Source organism: Jaculus jaculus, chromosome 6 (assembly GCF_020740685.1).
Source record: "Jaculus jaculus isolate mJacJac1 chromosome 6, mJacJac1.mat.Y.cur, whole genome shotgun sequence".
Classification (NCBI taxonomy): domain Eukaryota; kingdom Metazoa; phylum Chordata; class Mammalia; order Rodentia; family Dipodidae; genus Jaculus; species Jaculus jaculus.
The window spans coordinates 92,661,653-92,679,066 of NC_059107.1; the positions used below are offsets into that span (position 1 = coordinate 92,661,653).

Consider the following 17,414-nt stretch of genomic DNA (forward strand, 5'->3'; position numbering starts at 1 on the left):
CCTTCACACATACACTCACGCCCCACATGTACAAACACATACATACATACACACACACAACACATATGCAAACACATAAAAAAGTCCAGACCTTAGCCAGGTGTGGTGGAACACACACCTTTAATCCCAGAACTCAGGAGGCAGAGGTAGGAGGATCGCTGTGAGTTTGAGGTCACCCTGAGACTCCATAGTGAATTCCAGGTCAGCCTGGGCTAGAGTAGGACCCTACCTCAAAATACAAAAAAAAAAAAAAAAAATCAGACCTTAGAGGCAGCTCTGTTCCAAACAAACTTTAAGAATGGTTTAGCTGGGTTGGAGAGATGGCTTAGCCATTAAGGTGCTTGCTTGCCTGCAAAGCCAAAGGATCCAGGTTGGACTCTCCAGGACCCACGTAAGCCAGATGCACAAGGGAGAGCATGCATCTGGAGTTCTTTTGCAGTGGCTAGAGATCCTGGTGCACCCATTCTCTCCCCCCCCCCCTCTTTCTGCATGCCTATTTCTGTATTTCTCTCAAATTAATAAATAAAAATAAAATATATTTTTAAAAAAGAATGGTTCAGCTGGGAGTGGATGCATACACCTTTAATCCCACCACTTGGGAGGCAAAGGTAGGAAGATCACCGTGAGTTTGGGACCTCCCTGAGACTACATAGTGAATTCTAGGTCGGCTCGGGCTACAGCAAGACCCTACCTTAAAAATAAATAAATAAATAAAAATACAATTAATCTACCTCAACATTATGTAATAAAAATCAAAGCAGGGGACTGGAGGGATGGTTTAGCAGTTAAGGTGCTTGCCTGCAAAGCCAAGGCCTCTAGCCACTACAAACTCCAGATGAATGTGACACCTTGTGCATCTGTTTGACATGGGTACTAGGGAATCAAACCTGTTTCCTTAGGTTTCACAGGCAATTAACCAGTAAGCCATCTCTCCAGCCCATCAAATAATTTTTGTTTGTTTGTTTTTGAGGTGGGTTTCACTCTAGTCCAGGCTATCCTAGAATTCACTATGCAGTCTCAGGGTGGCCTCAAACTCACGGTGATCCTCCTACCTCTGCCTCCTGAGTGCTGTGATTAAAGGCGTGTGGCACCATGCCCAGCCAAACAAATATTTTTAAAAATTAAAATAAAAAACACAGTTAAAGAGGCTTGTGGTAGAAGCCTCACAGAATAAGCTTTAGCTCTTCTACCTAACAGTCAATTTATTTACCTCTCATAAATAAATTCTGAGATTTACCTACAATGTAGTAGCAGTAATATTTCCCCTATTTGCCTCAAAGAAAATTGTAAGTGTAGATAATCTTACTAACAGAAAGTAAAGTGAGGGGCTGGATAGATGGCTTAGCTACTAAGGCACTTGCCTGCAAAACCTGAGGATCCAGGTTCAATTCTCCAGGACCCAGGAGAGCCAGATGCACAAGGTGGCACATGCATCTGGAGTTTGTTTGCAGGGGCTGGAGGACCTGGTACACCCACTCTCTCTCTCTTCCTCCCTCTCTCAAATAAAAATAAAAAATAGAGTAGGGGCTGGTGGGATGCCACAGTGGTTAAGGTGCTTGCTGCAAAGCCTAATGACCCACGTTCAATTCCCCAGTATCCACATAAGCCAGATGGACAAAGTGACACATGTGTCTAGAGTTCACCTGCAGTGGCCAGAGGCCCTGCCATGCCCATTCACATTTTCTCTTTCTCCCTCTCTCTCTGCTTGAAAATAAATAAATAAAAATATTTTTTAAGCCAGGCATGGTGCATACACCTTTAATCCCAGCACTCAGGAGGTAGGAGGATCACCATGAGTTCAGGGCCATCCTGAGAATACATAGTGAATTCCAGATCAGCCTGATCTAGAGTGAGACCCTGCCTTTAAAAACAAAAAATATTTTTTATTTTAAGTTATTTATTTGAGAAAGAGAGAAAGGCAGAGAGAAGGAGAAAACAGGTATGCCAGGGCTTTTAGGCACTGCAAACGAACTCCAGACACATGCACTACCTTGTACATCTGGCTTACATGGGTCCTAGGGAATTGAACCTGGGTCTGTTGGCTTTGCACTCAAGTGCCTAACCACTAAGCCATCTCCCCAGCCTTTTTTTTTTTTTTTAAGGAAGAGTAGGAGCTGGGGGAAACAGCTTATCAGTTAAGGTGTTTACCTGCAAAGCCCAAGAACCCTGCTTTGATACCCCAGAACCCACATAAGCCAGATGCACAAGGGGGCACATGCATCTGGAGTTCATTTGCGGTGGCTGGCTGCCCTAACGGGCCCATTCTCTCTCTCTCTCTGACTCTTACTCTCTCAAATAAATAAACAAAATGCTCTTAAAAAAATTTTTTTTAAAAAGAAGAAGAGTAAAAAGGCAGGCATGGTAGTGCATGCCTTTAGTCCCAGCAGAGGACAAATTTTCAAAAATTAAAAAAAAAAAAAAAACACAGTTAAAGAGGCTTGGGGTAGAAGTCTCACAGAATAAGCTTTAGCTCTTCTACCTAACAAGGCAGAGGTAGGAGGATCACCATGAGTTCAAGGCCACCCTGGCACTACATATGAATTCCATGTCAGCCTGGCCTAGAATGAGACACTACCTCATGAGAGCCTACGTTGAAAAAAAAAAAAAAGTAAAATCACTTCTCCGCCTTTTGGCTAAGATCAAGTGTAAAAAAAAAAAAAAAAGTAGGGTTGGAGAGATGGCTTAGCGGTTAAGCGCTTGCCTGTGAAGCCTAAGGACCCCAGTTTGAGGCTCAATTTCCCAGGACCCACTTTAGCCAGATACACAAGGGGGCGCATGCATCTGGAGTTCGTTTGCAGTGGCTTGAGGCCTTGGCGCGCACGCGATCTCTCTCTCTCTCTCTCTCTCTCTCTCTCTTTCTCTGTCTGTCACTCTCAAATAAATAAATAAAACTTTTAAAAAGTAAAAAGTAAAGTACATGAAAATATGAAGTAGATCTTTTTACTATTTTGTGTCCAACAGCTGTTAACTATAGTGATTCCCAAAACTAGTAGCTTTCTATAAAGTCTAAGTTGTCTCCACCTTACAATATCATTAAATTCACTATTTTAGATATTTCACATTTATTTTTTTAGGTGAACTTAATTAACTTAACTCCCACTTTACAGACAACTAAAATTCAAACCTTAAATGACTACTACACTGAGCTCATAATGAAACCCAGGTCTGAGTCCAAAATCTATTTACTTTCCACCCTAATACATTAAAGAGAAATGTTATAATATTATCAGACCATATATCTTGGGGACATTCTCAAACATCTTCTCCAAATATATCATACAAAGAACAATGTATATATAAAACCAGACCAGACAGAACCCAGACCAGAAAAAAAATCAGGGCTGGAGAGATGGCTTAGCGGTTAAGCACTTGCCTGTGAAGCCTAAGGACCCCAGTTCGAGGCTCGGTTCCCCAGGTCCCACGTTAGCCAGATGCACAAGGGGGCGCACGCGTCTGGAGTTCGTTTGCAGAGGCTAGAAGCCCTGGCGCGCCCATTCTCTCTCTCCCTCTATCTGTCTTTCTCTCTGTGTCTATCGCTCTCAAATAAATAAATAAATAAATAAATAAACCCTCATCTTTCTAAAAAAAAAAAAAAAATCAAGGATATAGCAAAATTTGACTGCTCAAACAAGCTGTTCTAGATGAGGCTCCTTGCTCAAGAGTTAATTTTTCTGGTCTGGAAAGATGGCTTAGCAGTTAAGGCACTTGCTAACAAAGCCCAAGGACACAGGTTCAAGTCCCCAAGATGCACAAGGTGGTGTATGCATCTGGCGTTCATTTGGAGCAGCTAGAGCCCTAGTGCACCAATTCTCTCTCTCTGCCTTTCTCTCAAATAAATAAATAGTTACTTTTCCTCACAACATGGGTTTGCTTAGGATAATCAAAAACTGGTACTAGGAAAATACAATCCCTTTATATTCTGAAGGATCATATATTTTTATTAATATTCAACAGAAGGGACTCAGGAATTATTTATAGGTGAGAAAAATATCTTTCTAGGCTGGGCATGGTGGCAAACGCCTTTAATCCCAACACTTGGGAGGCAGAGGTAGGAGGATCGTCATGAGTTCAAGGCCACCCTGAGACTACATAGTGAATTCTAGGTCAGCATGAGCCAGAGTGAGACCCTACCTCAGAAAAAACAAACAACAACAACAACAAAAAAAAAACTTTCTGCATCACTACTAACTTTTAATATCTCAGACAAATTGTAACTCAAAAAGCTAAAACTTACTCATCCTTTTCAATGTCAATTGAGAATGGTCTTAATTTTCCTGCTGGGTCACATTTTCACTCTCATGTCTATTTTCTCTCCCTTTATTATTTAGCTCCATAGCTTGGAGATACACTAATGTGAAAGACAACAAAAACAAAGTCATATTGTAGAGCATTGCTTTGCAGCTGTAAAACAGCTGTCACTTTCCATAGCAGAGGCTGCTGTCTTTTGGGAAAGCTGAAATGATCCTTGTGTGTAGCAAGGATATCAGTTTATGGAGCACTTTAAACAAAAAGGTGCTACAGAATCTCTGCTGTTATTGATGCAGAGCCCCAGAGGTGGAGAAGTCACTATTTTACAGATTCCCAATCTGTGAGTATCCTGAAGGGAGCAATTTGGCAACACCAGGAGAAAGAGTCTCAGATTGCTGTGATTGCTCTGAGCCCCCAATTTAATTTCAGTTACCCAGAGAAGAGATAGATAGTCCTTCAGAATAACAGACTACTACAGATCTTACCGCAGGGTATCCTGGGAAGTCTCTAGACTTTTTCTTTGCCCTACAAACATCATCATTAAGAAACCTATGTGGAGCCGGGCATGGTGGCGCACACCTTTAATCCCAGCACTTGGGAGGCAGAGGTAGGAGAATCGCTGTGAGTTCAAGGCCACCCTGAGACTACAGAGTTAATTCCAGGTCAGCCTGGACCAGAGTGAGACCCTACCTCGAAAAACCAAAAAAAAAAAAAAGAAGCCTATGTGCTGGTCGTGGTGGCGCACACCTTTAATCCCAGCACTCAGTAGGCGGATGTAGGAGGATGGCTGTGAGTTCGAGGCCACCCTGAGAATACAGAGTAGAATTCCAGGTCAGCCTGGGCTAGAGTGAGACCCTACTTCAAAGAAAAAAAAAAAAAAAGAAACTTATGTATTGGGTTCTTTCAGATGCATCAAGAGTGTTAAATATTAAGACAAAAGCAAAGGACTACTGTTTCAGCCAACTGATTTTTCTCCCCCAAGGTAGGGTCATGCTCTCTAGCCCTGGCTGACCTAGAATTCACTATGTAGTCTCAGGGTGGCCTTGAACTCATGGCAATCCACCTATCTCTGTCTCCCAAGTGCTGGGATTAAAGGTATGAGCCACCATGCCAGGCCAAAGTCGTTCTTTTAAAATATTTTATTTATTTATTATAGAAGAGGGCAAATAGACAGAGAATGAATATACCAGGACCTCTAGCCACTGCAAACAAACTCCAGAAGCATGAGCCACCTTTTGCATGTGGCTGTAGATGGGTACTGGGGAATTGAACCTGGGTCCTTTGGCTTTGTAGGCAAGTGCCTTAATCATCTCTCCAGCCCTCAGCAAAGCATTTTTAATGAAAACATTATCACAGTGATAAACTAGACATTCCTAAGAAATTAACAATATAGGTCTCCTGCTGCTGAGGAAAACCATTTCTAAAACAATCTCAACACTAAGATGTTTTCATACAAAAGCATGTTAGAGCAACTCATATCCCCAAATGTCCAGTTTTTGCTTCATATCAAAATCTTCATCCAAACTGACAGAAGGAATACTATCATGAGACCAAATGTTCTTATAAACAAATCAGTTACAGAAAGACTAAACACACTGTCCTTGGTCAAACATGAAGACCAAATTAAGAAAAGAAGATGGAGAGATAATATGATAGAGAATGGAATTTGAAAGGGCAAAGGGTGGGGGGGAATTAACATGGGATATTTTTTATAATCATGGAAAATGGTAATAAAAAATAAAAAAAAAGAAGAAACAATTCTGATTTTTCAATAAGTTCTTTTGTTTGCTTGTTTTGAGGTAGGGTCTCACTCTAGCCCAGGCCGACCTGGAATTCCTCAAACTCACAGCGATCCTCCTACCTCTGGCTCCTGACTGCTGGGATTAAAGATGTGCACCTCCACATTCAGCTTCAGTAAATTCTTTCTAGCTTCAATTTTTCATATAAGTCTTTGCAATTTGCTGAGGTCTTTTCAGTCCAAATAGTCTCCCTTGCCGGGCGTGGTGGCGCATGCCTTTAATCCCAGCTCAGGAAGCACAGGGAGGAGGATCGCCATGAGTTTTTGAGGCCACCCTGAGACTCCATAGTGAATTCCAGGTCAGCCTGGGCTAGAGTGAGACCCTACCTCAAAAACAAAAAACAAACAAAAAAAAGTCTCCCTTATTACCTGTAACATTCAGATACAGAAATATTAACTCATAATGTTAATTATGTAAAAAATATAATAGTGAAATAAAAATTTCATTACCTTAAACAACTGTACTTTCCTTTCTAATCTTTGCCTACCATACACTCAAATATCAGAGTTGCAATCACAGATTATATACAATTTTGTGCTTTCCTTTTTAACAATTGTGTTTCCATTATGTTCTAAAGAGTTAGTCTGGGTGTGGTGGTGCACCCCTTAACCCCAGCACTGGGGAGGCTGAGGTAGGATCACTGAGTTCAAGACCAGCCTGGAGCTACAAAGTAAGTTCCTCCAGTCAGCCTGGGCTAGGATGCGACCTTACCTGGGACAGGTGGTAAGAGTTGGTAACTATCTGCTTCATCCATCAATCTCTCTGTAGATAATTTCCAGCTTGTACCTCTCTCCCTAGAATCCTGCATGCTCATTCCCTTTCTTCCTTTAAATCTTCACTCCTATATCATTTTTTCAAAAGTCCTTACTAAACACCCTACTTAAAATTGCAACCTTTAGGGGGCTGGAGAGATGGCTTAGCGGTTAAGCACTTGCACATAAACCCTAAGGACCCAGATTAGAGGCTCAATTCCCCAGTATCCACATAAACCAAATGCACAAGGTGGCACATGCATCTGGAGTTCGTTTGCAGTGGCTAGAGACTCTGATGCACCCATTCTCTCTCTCTGTCTCTTTCTCTATCACTCTCAAATAAATAAATAAATAAATAAATAAATAAATAAATAAAATTTTTTGAAAAAATTGCAACCTTTAAGAAAAAAAGTGGGGAGCTGGGCGTGGTGGCACACACCTTTAATCCCAGCACTCAGGAGGCAGAGGTAGGAGGATTACTATGAGCTCGAGGCCACCCTGAGACTACATACTGAATTCCAGGTCAGCCTGGGCTAGAGTGAGACCCTACCTTGAAAAACCAAAAAAAAGAAAAGAAAAAAAGGGGGTGGGTGGCAACTGAAGAGATGGTTTAGTGGTTAATGCACTTGCTAAAAAGCCTAAGGACCTAGGTTTAATTCTCCAGAATCCACTTAAGCCAGATGTACATGGTGACACATATGTCTGCAGCTTGTTTGCAACAGCCAGAGGCCCTGGAGCACCCATTCCCCATCACCCCCCCATAAATAAATAAATAAAATAAACAGCACACTTAAAAAAAATTGCAACCTTTTCCTCAACATTTCCCTGCTTTATTTTGCTCCTAAGCACTAAAACCTAACTCCACCTAACATTTATTTAGTTCCTTTATCTTTAAAAATATTTTATTTAAGCCGGGTGTGGTGGCACACACCTTTAATCCCAGCACTTGGAAGGCAGAGGTAGGAGGACTGATGTGAGTTCGAGGCCACCCTGAGACTACAGAGTGAATTTCAGGTCAGCCTGAGCTAGAGAAAGACCCTACCTCGAAAAAACAAAACAAATAATTTTATAAACAAACAATATATATATACACACACATATATATACATATATATATGTGTATATATATGTAATATGTATATATGTAATATATATACACACACATATATGTACATGTATATGTATATATATATATATATATATATATATATATATATATATGCTATTTATTTATTTATGTATTTGAGAGTGAGAGGGAAAGAGGCACAGAGAGAGAAAGAATGGGTACGCCAGGGCCTCCAGCCACTGGAAATGTGCTACCTTGTGCATCTGACTTTACATGGGTACTAGGGAATCAAACTCTGGTCCTTTGGCTTTGCAGGCAAGCACCTTAACCATTAAGCCATCTCTCCAGCACCCCCTCCCCCTTTTTATGAGGGAGAGGTTCAAGGTAGGGTCTTAGCCCAGGTTGAAACTCACACTGAAAGCCCAGGCTGGCCTCAAACTAATGGCAATCCTTGTATCTCAGCCTCCAAAGTGCTATGAGTGCTGTGGGATTAAAAGTGTGTGCCACCACACCTGGATTACTTATTTAATGTCTGCCTCACCAACAGTCCAAATTCCAAGAAAACAAAAATTATGTTTTGTTCATTGCTGAATCCCTGGTGCCTAGAGCAGAGCCTAATTCAATACTCACCAAATTTGCCAGGCATAGTAGCGCATGCCTTTAATCCCAGCAATCCAGGAGGCAGAGGTAAGAGGATCACTATGAGTTCAAGGCTACCCTGAGACTACATAGTGAATTCCAGGTCAGCCTAGGCTAGCATAAGACCCTACCTTGAAAAACCACACACACACACACACACACACACACACACAAAAAAAAAACCAACTTACAAAATTAATGAAATGGACATCCCTATGGTACTTTTCTTCAAATAGCTATTTCCAATCAACATATCAGGGTAGGGCTGGGGAGATTGGTCAGCAGTTAAAGACGCTTGCAAAGCCAGATGGCCTGGGTTCAATTCCCCAGTACCCACGTAAAGCCAGGTGTACCAAGTGGTGTATGCATCTGGAATTCATTTGCATATAAGGCTGGAGAGATGGCTTAGCAGTTAAGGACCTTGCCTGCAAAGCCTAAAGGCAGATGTCCAACTCCACAGATCCCACATAAGCCAGATACACAAAGTGATACATGTGCAAGGTCACACATGCTCACAAGGTGGTATATGCATCTAGATTTCAACTGCAGTAGCCGGAGGCCCTAGTGTGCCAATATTTTTTTTCCCCCCACCCCGTAAAAAATAATTATATTGGGCTGGGGAGATGACTTAGTGGTTAAGGTGCTTGCCTACAAAGTCAAAGGACACAGGGTTTCATTCCCCAAGACACACATAAGCCAGATACACAAGGTGGCATGTGTGTCTGGAGTTTCTTTGCAGTGGCTAGAGGCCCTGATGCACCCATTCTCTCTCTCTCTCTGCCTCTTTCTCTCTCTCAAATAAATAAATAAAAATAAAAAAATACAGTAGTATACATCCATGCACACATCCTGATATATAGGATTGGGGTACAAAAACCTATATGGCTCTTGATAATTATTTGCAAAAATATTTTCTAGGGCTGGAGAGATGGCTCAGCAGTTAAAGGCGCTTGCTTAAAAAGCCTGATGGCCAAAGTTCAACTCCCCAGTACCCATGTAAAGCCAGACCCACAAAATGCTGCATGCAACTGGAGTTCATGTGCAGTGCCAGGAAGCTCTGATGTGCCCATACTCTCTCTCAAGTAAATAAATACATTTTTAAAAAATATTTTTGAAGCCAGATGTGGTGGAGCATGCCTTTAATCCCAGCACTTGGGAGGCAGAGGTAGGAGGATCACCGAGTTTGAGGCCACCCTGAGATTGCATAGTTAATTCCAGGTCAGCCTGGACCAGAGTGAGACCCTACCTAGAAAAAACAAAACAATCAACAAAAACAAAAATTTCAGGTCAGGTGTCATGGCTCACACCTTTAATCCCAGCACTTGGGAGGCAGAGGTAGGTGGACTGCCATGAGTGCAAGGCCACGCTGTGAGTATATAATGAATTCCAGGTCAGCTTGGGCTAGAGCAAGACCCTACCTTGAAAAAGCAAAAAAATAAATAAATAAAATAAAAGGGGCCAGATATGGTGGCTCACACCTTTAATTACAGCACTTGGGAAGCAGAAGTGGGAGAACTGCTGTTAGTTCAAGGCCACCCTGAGACTACAGAGTACATTCCAGGTCAGTCTGGGCTAGAGCGAAACCCTATCTCAAAAAGTAAATAATAATAATAGTAATAATAATAATAATAGGTCCTGGAGAGATGGCTCAGCAGTTAAAGGCACTTGTTTGCAAAGCCTGACAGCCTTAGTTTGATTCCCCAGTACCCAAATACACAAGGTGGTGCATGCATCTGGAGTCTGTTGGCAGTGGCTAGAGGCCCTGGTGCACCCATTCTCCCTCCTCCCTTCTTCCTCTCCATCTGTCTCAAATAAAAATATTTGAAAATGAAAAATATATATATTTTCAGGTCAGGTGTCATGGCTCATGCCTTTAATCCCAGCACTTGGGAGGCAGAGGTAGGAGGATCACCATGAGTTCAAGACCACCCTGAGACTACATAGTGAATTCCAGCTATATTAAATGGGCATGGTGATATTCCAGCTACCCTGGAAATTGAGGCAGGAGGATCCAAGTTGGAGACCAGTCTAGATAACTTAGATAGATCCTTGTGAACTGAAGTTCCGGGGGCCGGGGCGGGGGGGAGATACCTGCTAGATTCCATAAGGTTGATTAACTGATTATACCTTCTATAACTGTGCAGAGCTGGAATGTTGGAGGTCTCAAAACAAATTATTTTGGGTAATCTGTACCTTCCCCTCAATAGCCATTTAATTAATGACCACCTCTGTGTCTGACCTAAGATTTTTGTGACTATCAGGTGAAATCTTTTGGGATGTATTAATAGAACACTAGCTTCCCCAAAGCTACAAATATCATCAGATAATATCTGAAACCTAGACCAAAGGTTTCCCTGCTTTGGTATAACCCACTATGTGATGTTCCCACCAACTTAATCATTGAATAGATACACACATATATAGAATATGTTGGGTTGTTTTTTTTTTTTTTTTATTTTTTGGAGGTAGGCTCTTGCTCTAGCTCAGGCTGACATAGAATCCACTATGTAGTGCCAGGCTGGCCTAGAACTCACAGCAATCCTCCTACCTCTACCTCCCCAGTGCTGAGGTGTGCGCCACCACACCCAGCTACAATAGTTTTTTTAATATCTTATTTATTTATTTACTTGAGAGAGAATGAAGCAGATAGAGAATGGATGTGCCAGGGTCTCCAACCACCACAAACAAACTCCAGACGCATGCACCACCTTGTGTATCTGGCTTTATGTGGGTACTGGGGAGTTGAACCTAGGTCCTTAGGCTTTGCAGGCAAGCGCCTTAACCACTAAGCCATCTCTCCAGCCCTGCAAGAGATATTTTTAAGAGCACAGTGTAAGCAGAAGGCTAATTTATTTGGCTTTAAAGAAGTGTTCAGCTGGGCATTGTGGCACACACCTTCAATCCCAGCATTTGGAAGGCAGAGATAGGAGGAATGCAGTAAGTTTGAGGCCACCCTGAGACTCCAAAGTGAATTCCAGGTCAGCCTGGGCTAGAGCAAGACCTTACTTCGAAAAACCAAAAAAAAAAAAAAAAAAGTGTGCAGCTCGTTGGGGGTAATAAAATGGAATAAATTAACCAGTGAATCTGGTAGGCCTATATACTGCTGGAATAAATACATAGCTCATGGTGGCACATGCCTTTAATCCCAGCACTCGGGAGGCAGAAGTAGAGGATGGCTCTGACTTCGAGGCCAGCCTGAAAAAACATAGTGAATTCCAGGTCAACCTGGGCTAGAGTGAGACCCTACCTCGAAAAACAAAAACCATAGCTCTTGGCCTGAAGGGAATGAAAGGTAAACTTATTCAAAACCCAAGTGGGATTGACCATGGATTCAGTTTACTCAAAAGACTATGTTTCAATCTAGTAACAGTTTCATGAAGTTTTTATAAATACCTACAAAACAAATGAAAGTTATAAATCAAGGCATTGAAAAATACGTTGGTAGAAACATCAGGTAGGTTACAGCCCAGCTGGGAAATCTTTATTTTAGGTTTCAAATGCTATCTGATGACATTCTTAGCTCTGGAATGTGGAAGCATGTGGTGTTAACACACCCCAAAAAGTTTCAAATGATAATTCACAAAGATGTTAGGTCAGACACAGAGGTGGGGCAGGGAAGGGTTATTAAGAGAGATAAAGATAGCTCAAATAGCCCAAGGCCTGGTTCATGACCTACAACATTAACCCAAACTCTCCACAAGTAACTAAAGTTCTCATCAGTCAGCTTTGAAGACTCTTTATCAAGTTTGGCTTCTTTCTGGAACTTCAGCCCAACATCCTCCGGAGCGGACACGGCCTATCACAGGGGAGAAGAGTTTCACTTCTGGCCGCCCAGGCGCCTCATGGAGGGCTTTTCCGCGGGAAAGGACAGGGGACTCAACCCACCCACTCCTACACTCTTCAGGTGAAAATCCTGTCCTGCTCAAGCCACGCCTCAAAAGACGCCCGCGGCTTTCCCCAAAACCCAGGGCCCGGGAAGCAGAGCCGCCAGCGCTCGGGGCCCCGCCCCAGCGAGGCTCGAGGGGGACGGAGGGCGGCCGGCCCCTCGCCCACCCCGGCGGTGGTCGCGGCTCCGCACCGCCGACGTCCTCCCACCCTGCCTGCCTGCCTCCCACCGCCAGCCAGCACCCGACTCACGCGGCCTCGCAGCCCCCGCCGCTCCCCTCGTCGGCCCCGTGGCCCCAGGCAGGGCTTCAGATCCTTCTCTTCACCCCGCGCCTCACTAACGGCAGTGCGGACCGCGCCGCCAGATCCGGTTCAAAATCCCGCAGCAGCCAATCACAGAGGGATTCATTCCTCTTTGCCCCGCCCCCTCCCGCCTTCACGCTAGCACGCACGCGTCACTACTACAGGACCAGAACCGAACAAAATGAGCATGCGCATTCCGTTAGAGAGGCGCCGAAGGCTGCCATTTTGACTAAGGTCAACAAGGGGTTTGTTTTTTTTTTTGTTTATTGTTTTAGTTGTTAGGGGTGATGATGCTTTTTTTTTTTTTTTTTTTGGTCCCCAGAGCCAGTTCCTGTAGTCATTCATTCTGATGCCTTGTTGACAAAAGGCAAGTGGTGCTTCCTGAATGCATTATTATTTTTGGCCTCGGAGTCTTCCCCCAGGCAGAGAAATAGGGTTCTTGGAAATTATTAATTGAACAGCGTCGTGTCTCACTGTATCATACGAGGAATTCCAGAAAGAGACATAACAGCAGTCATTTCAACCATATTCACTAAGCTATAATTATCCCTTCATTCATTCATGCATTCAGGGTTTTGATTTGATACACATTAAGGGTGCCAACTTCAAGCACTCTGCTAGGAATCAGAAAAATAAAGATCATGTGATCTCTGCTTTCCAATAGCTATGAATGAAGGAGACAGCTCAAGGAAACAAATATAAATACAAAATGAAAGTGTTTTAATTACAGTTGATAAACGTTATTTAAAACTTGGCATTTGGGCTGGAGAGATGGCTTAGCGGTTAAGCGCTTGCCTGTGAAGCCTAAGGACCCCGGTTCGAGGCTCGGTTCCCCAGGTCCCACGTTAGCCAGATGCACAAGGGGGCGCACGCGTCTGGAGTTCGTTTGCAGAGGCTGGAAGCCCTGGCGCGCCCATTCTCTCTCTCTCCCTCTATCTGTCTTTCTCTCTGTATCTGTCACTCTCAAATAAATAAATTTAAAAAAAAAACAAAAAACTTGGCATTGTGGTGGTACAGAGAGAGGCTTTTGTACTTTTAAAATTCCAGACCCACAGTGAGCAATATACTACATTACAGCCAAGTATCAGTTTCATCCTTAGCATGCAATGTACTTTGAACTCTTCCTTCCTTTTTCTTTATTTCTTTTTTGTTGTTGTTGTTGTTTCAAGGTAGGGTCTCACTCTAGCCCAGGCTGACCTGGAATTCACTATGAAGTCTCAGGCTGGCCTCAAACTTATGGCAATCCTCCAGTCTCTGCCTCCTGAGTGCTAGGATTAAAGGCGTGTGCCACCACTCCAGGTTTATTCTTCCCTCTTTTTTTTTTCTTCCTCCTCCCATGTTGGGAATTCCTACTGCATCAAATTTACTACTACTCAATGAGTGGCTACCTGCAACTTAAGAAATAACTGACTAGAGCATAGAAGAAGCCGTGAGATTTAAAAATAAAATCAAACGGCTGGAGCCGTTAAAGCACTCACCTAGGACACCTGCAGGCCCAGGTTCCATGATTCCCCAGTATCCACATAAATCAGATGAACAAGTTGGCTCATGTGTCTGGAGTTTGCAGTGTCTAGAGGCCCTGGTGCACCCATATTCTCATTCTCTCTCCTTCTCTCCAATAAATAAGTAAAAACAAACAATATTTAAGGGGGGCTGGAGGAATTGCTTAGCGGTTAGGGTGTTTGCCTGCAAAGCCAAAGGACCCGGGGTTCTATTCCCCAGGACCCATGTTAGCCAGATGCACAAGTTGGCACATGCATCTGTAGTTCCTTTGCAGTGGTTAGAGGCCCTGGTATGCCCATTCTCTCCCCCCCCTCCCTCTTTCTGTCAAATAAATAAATAAAAATGAATAAATATTTTAAAAAATTTAAGGGGGCTGGAGAGATGGCTTAGTGGTGGAGATGCTTGCTTGTGAAGCCTAAGGACCCATGTTCAACTCTACAGATTCCGCATTAGCCAGGCACACAAAGGTAAACACAAGTTCACACATGACAACTAGGTGGCACAAGCATCTGGAGTTCAATTTCAGTGACTAAGGCCCTGGTGCTCCAATTCTCTGGCTCTCTGGCTCTCTAAAAATAAAAATAATAAATATTATTTAAAAAATAAAGTAAAATCACAGGCTGGGGAGTAGGAGAGAAGGGAGTGTAGAATGTCTTAGCTTCCTCTTTCTCCTTCACACTCCAGTTACCAAGTATAACTCCTAATCCCTCATGTTGTTCACTTCTAACTACCATTACCACCCTAGTCCACTTCAGTAGTCCAACTACTAATGAAACTGTGTACCTCTCCTTAAGATCTTTATACCTTGAATGATCACCCCCTGCCCCCACTCTAGCCCAAGTTGAATTGGAACTCACTCTTTAGCCCCATGCTGGCGTTGAACTCACAGCAATACTCCTCATTGACAGGTTCACAAAGTATTGGGATTATAATTACATTTTTAAAATAATACTCAAGCTGGATGTGGTGATGCACACCTTTATCCCAGCACTCTGGAGGCAGAGGTAGGAGGATCACCATGAGTTCAAGGACACCTGAGACTACATAGTGAATTTCAGGTCAACCTGGGCTACAGAAAGACTCTACCTTGAAAAACCACAAAAGAAATAAATAAATAAAATAATACTCAAAGCAGGATATGGTGGCTCACACCTATAATCCCAGACTGAGGTCATAGTCCAAGGCCAACCTGGGCTACAGAATACATTTCAGATCAGCTTGGGCTAGAGAGACCCTGACTCAAAAAATAACCACAATTATAATCATGCCTCTTGCTTGTTTAAAACCATTAATCAGCTTGCCTAAATAACAACCAAGGCTCCAGGCTGGAACGATGACTCAGGTAAAGGCATTTGCTTGCAAAGCTTGATGTCCTGGGTACAAATTCCCAATACCCACATAAAGCCAGATGCACAAAGTGGCACATTCATCTAGAATTCGTTTGCAGTGGCAAGAAGACCTGGCATGCCCATACTCTATATCTGCCTTTATCTCCCTCCCTTACCCTTCTTCTCTTCTTCCTCCTCCTCCTCCTTCTTCCCTCTCTCTCTCTCTCTCCCTCCCCCCCCCCTCTCTCTCTCTCACTCTCCCTCTGCATGCAAATGAATAACAATTTTTTTTAAAAGCCTGGCATGGTGGCACACGCCTTTAATCCCAGCACTTGGGAGGCAAAGGTAGAAGGACTGCCTTGAGTTCGAGGCCACCCTGAGACTACATAGTGAATTCCAGGTCAGCCTGAGCTAGAGAGAGACCCTACCTCTAAAAACAAAAACAAAAACAAAACCGAGGGCTTTCACTGGGTGTGGTGGTTCATACCTTTAATCCCAGCATTTAAGAGGCAGAGGTAGTAGGACTGCCTTGAGTTCAAGGCCACCCTGAGACTACATAGTGAATTCCAGGTCAGCCTGGGCTTGAGTAAAATCCTACCTCAAAAAAAAAAAAACAAAAAAACAGGGCTCTCCTAAATGTGCCTGCTCCACCTCTAGCTCTCTTCCTGACTCTTGATTTTATAGGCTCTAAAATCGCACTAAGGGGCTGGAGAGATGGCTTAGCGGTTAAGACACTTGCCTGTGAAGCCTAAGGACCCATGTTCTACTCTCCAGATTCCTCAAAAGCCAGATGCACAAAGCTGAGGCAAGTACAAGGTTGCACATGCCCACTAGGTGGCGCAAGGATCTGGAGTTTGATTGCAATGGCTGAGGCCCTGGCACACCAATTCTCTTTCTCTCTCTCTCTCTAAAAAGTAAATAAATAAGCCGGGCGTGGTGGCGCACGCCTTTAATCCCAGCACTCGGGAGGCAGAGGTAGGAGGATCGCCGAGAGTTCGAGGCCACCCTGAGACTACATAGTGAATTCCAGGTCAGCCTGAGCCAGAGTGAGACCCTACCTTGAAAAACCAGGAAAAAAAAAAAAGTAAATAAATAAAACAAATAAAAGTTCACTAAGCTACCCTTAGCATCCTCTTCTCCCATCTTTCCCACATCCTGTTCCTGCATCCCACTACGTCCTCACCTGGCTAAGTTCTCTTGGCCCTTCTAGACAACCTTTTTGGGGTTTTTGTTTGTTTGTATGTTTTGGTTTTTCGAGGTAGGGTCTCACTCTAGCCCAGGGTGACCTGAAATTCACTACATAGTCTCAGGGTGGCCTGGAACTCAGAGCAATCCTCCTACCTCTGCCTCCCAAGTGCTGGGATTAAAGGTGTGCGCCACCACACCCGGAAACAACCTGAAATTTTATTGCTTTCCTCTGATACCTGTCCCTAGTCTTTGAAATACACACTCTGTTCTCCTTTCTTGCTGGGTACTTCGTGTTGTTTTTTTTTTTTTTTTTCTCTCGCTCTATTTGTGGCTCTTCTAATTATTGTTATATGGCCTTCTGCACTCCAACTCTGCCTTGGCTCATTCATTTAGAAATGGAAATAATAATAACCTATTTCAGCAGTGGTGGCGCACGCCTTTAATTCCAGCACTCGGGAGGCAGAGGTAGGATTCCCGAGAATTCGAGGCCACCCTGAGACGACATAGTGAATTCCAGGTCGGCCTGGGCTAGAGTGAGACCCTACCTCGAAAAGCCAAAATAGATAAATAAATAAACAACCTATTTCACTGAATTGTACCGAGAAATAAGCCCGGGTTCAGGGGAATAAATAAGATGAGCTTATCAATTGTTCAGCACAGTTCCTGGGACAAAGTAAGTGCTCAGAAATTATTCCTTCTCTTC

The 17,414-nt window shown here is 43.3% G+C and overlaps 1 protein-coding gene across 4 annotated transcripts in view; it reads right to left on the bottom strand.

The window, feature by feature from the left end:
* Window positions 1-12,732, bottom strand: part of Racgap1 (Rac GTPase activating protein 1) — a 50,639-nt gene extending 37,907 nt beyond the window's left edge. For all 4 annotated transcript variants that reach the window (XM_045153494.1, XM_045153493.1, XM_045153492.1 and 1 more), the window contains exon 1: window positions 12,642-12,732. The gene's annotated coding sequence lies outside the window, so the exon portion shown is untranslated. The remainder of the gene's footprint in view (window positions 1-12,641) is intronic.
* Between the last annotated feature and the right edge of the window lie 4,682 nt (window positions 12,733-17,414).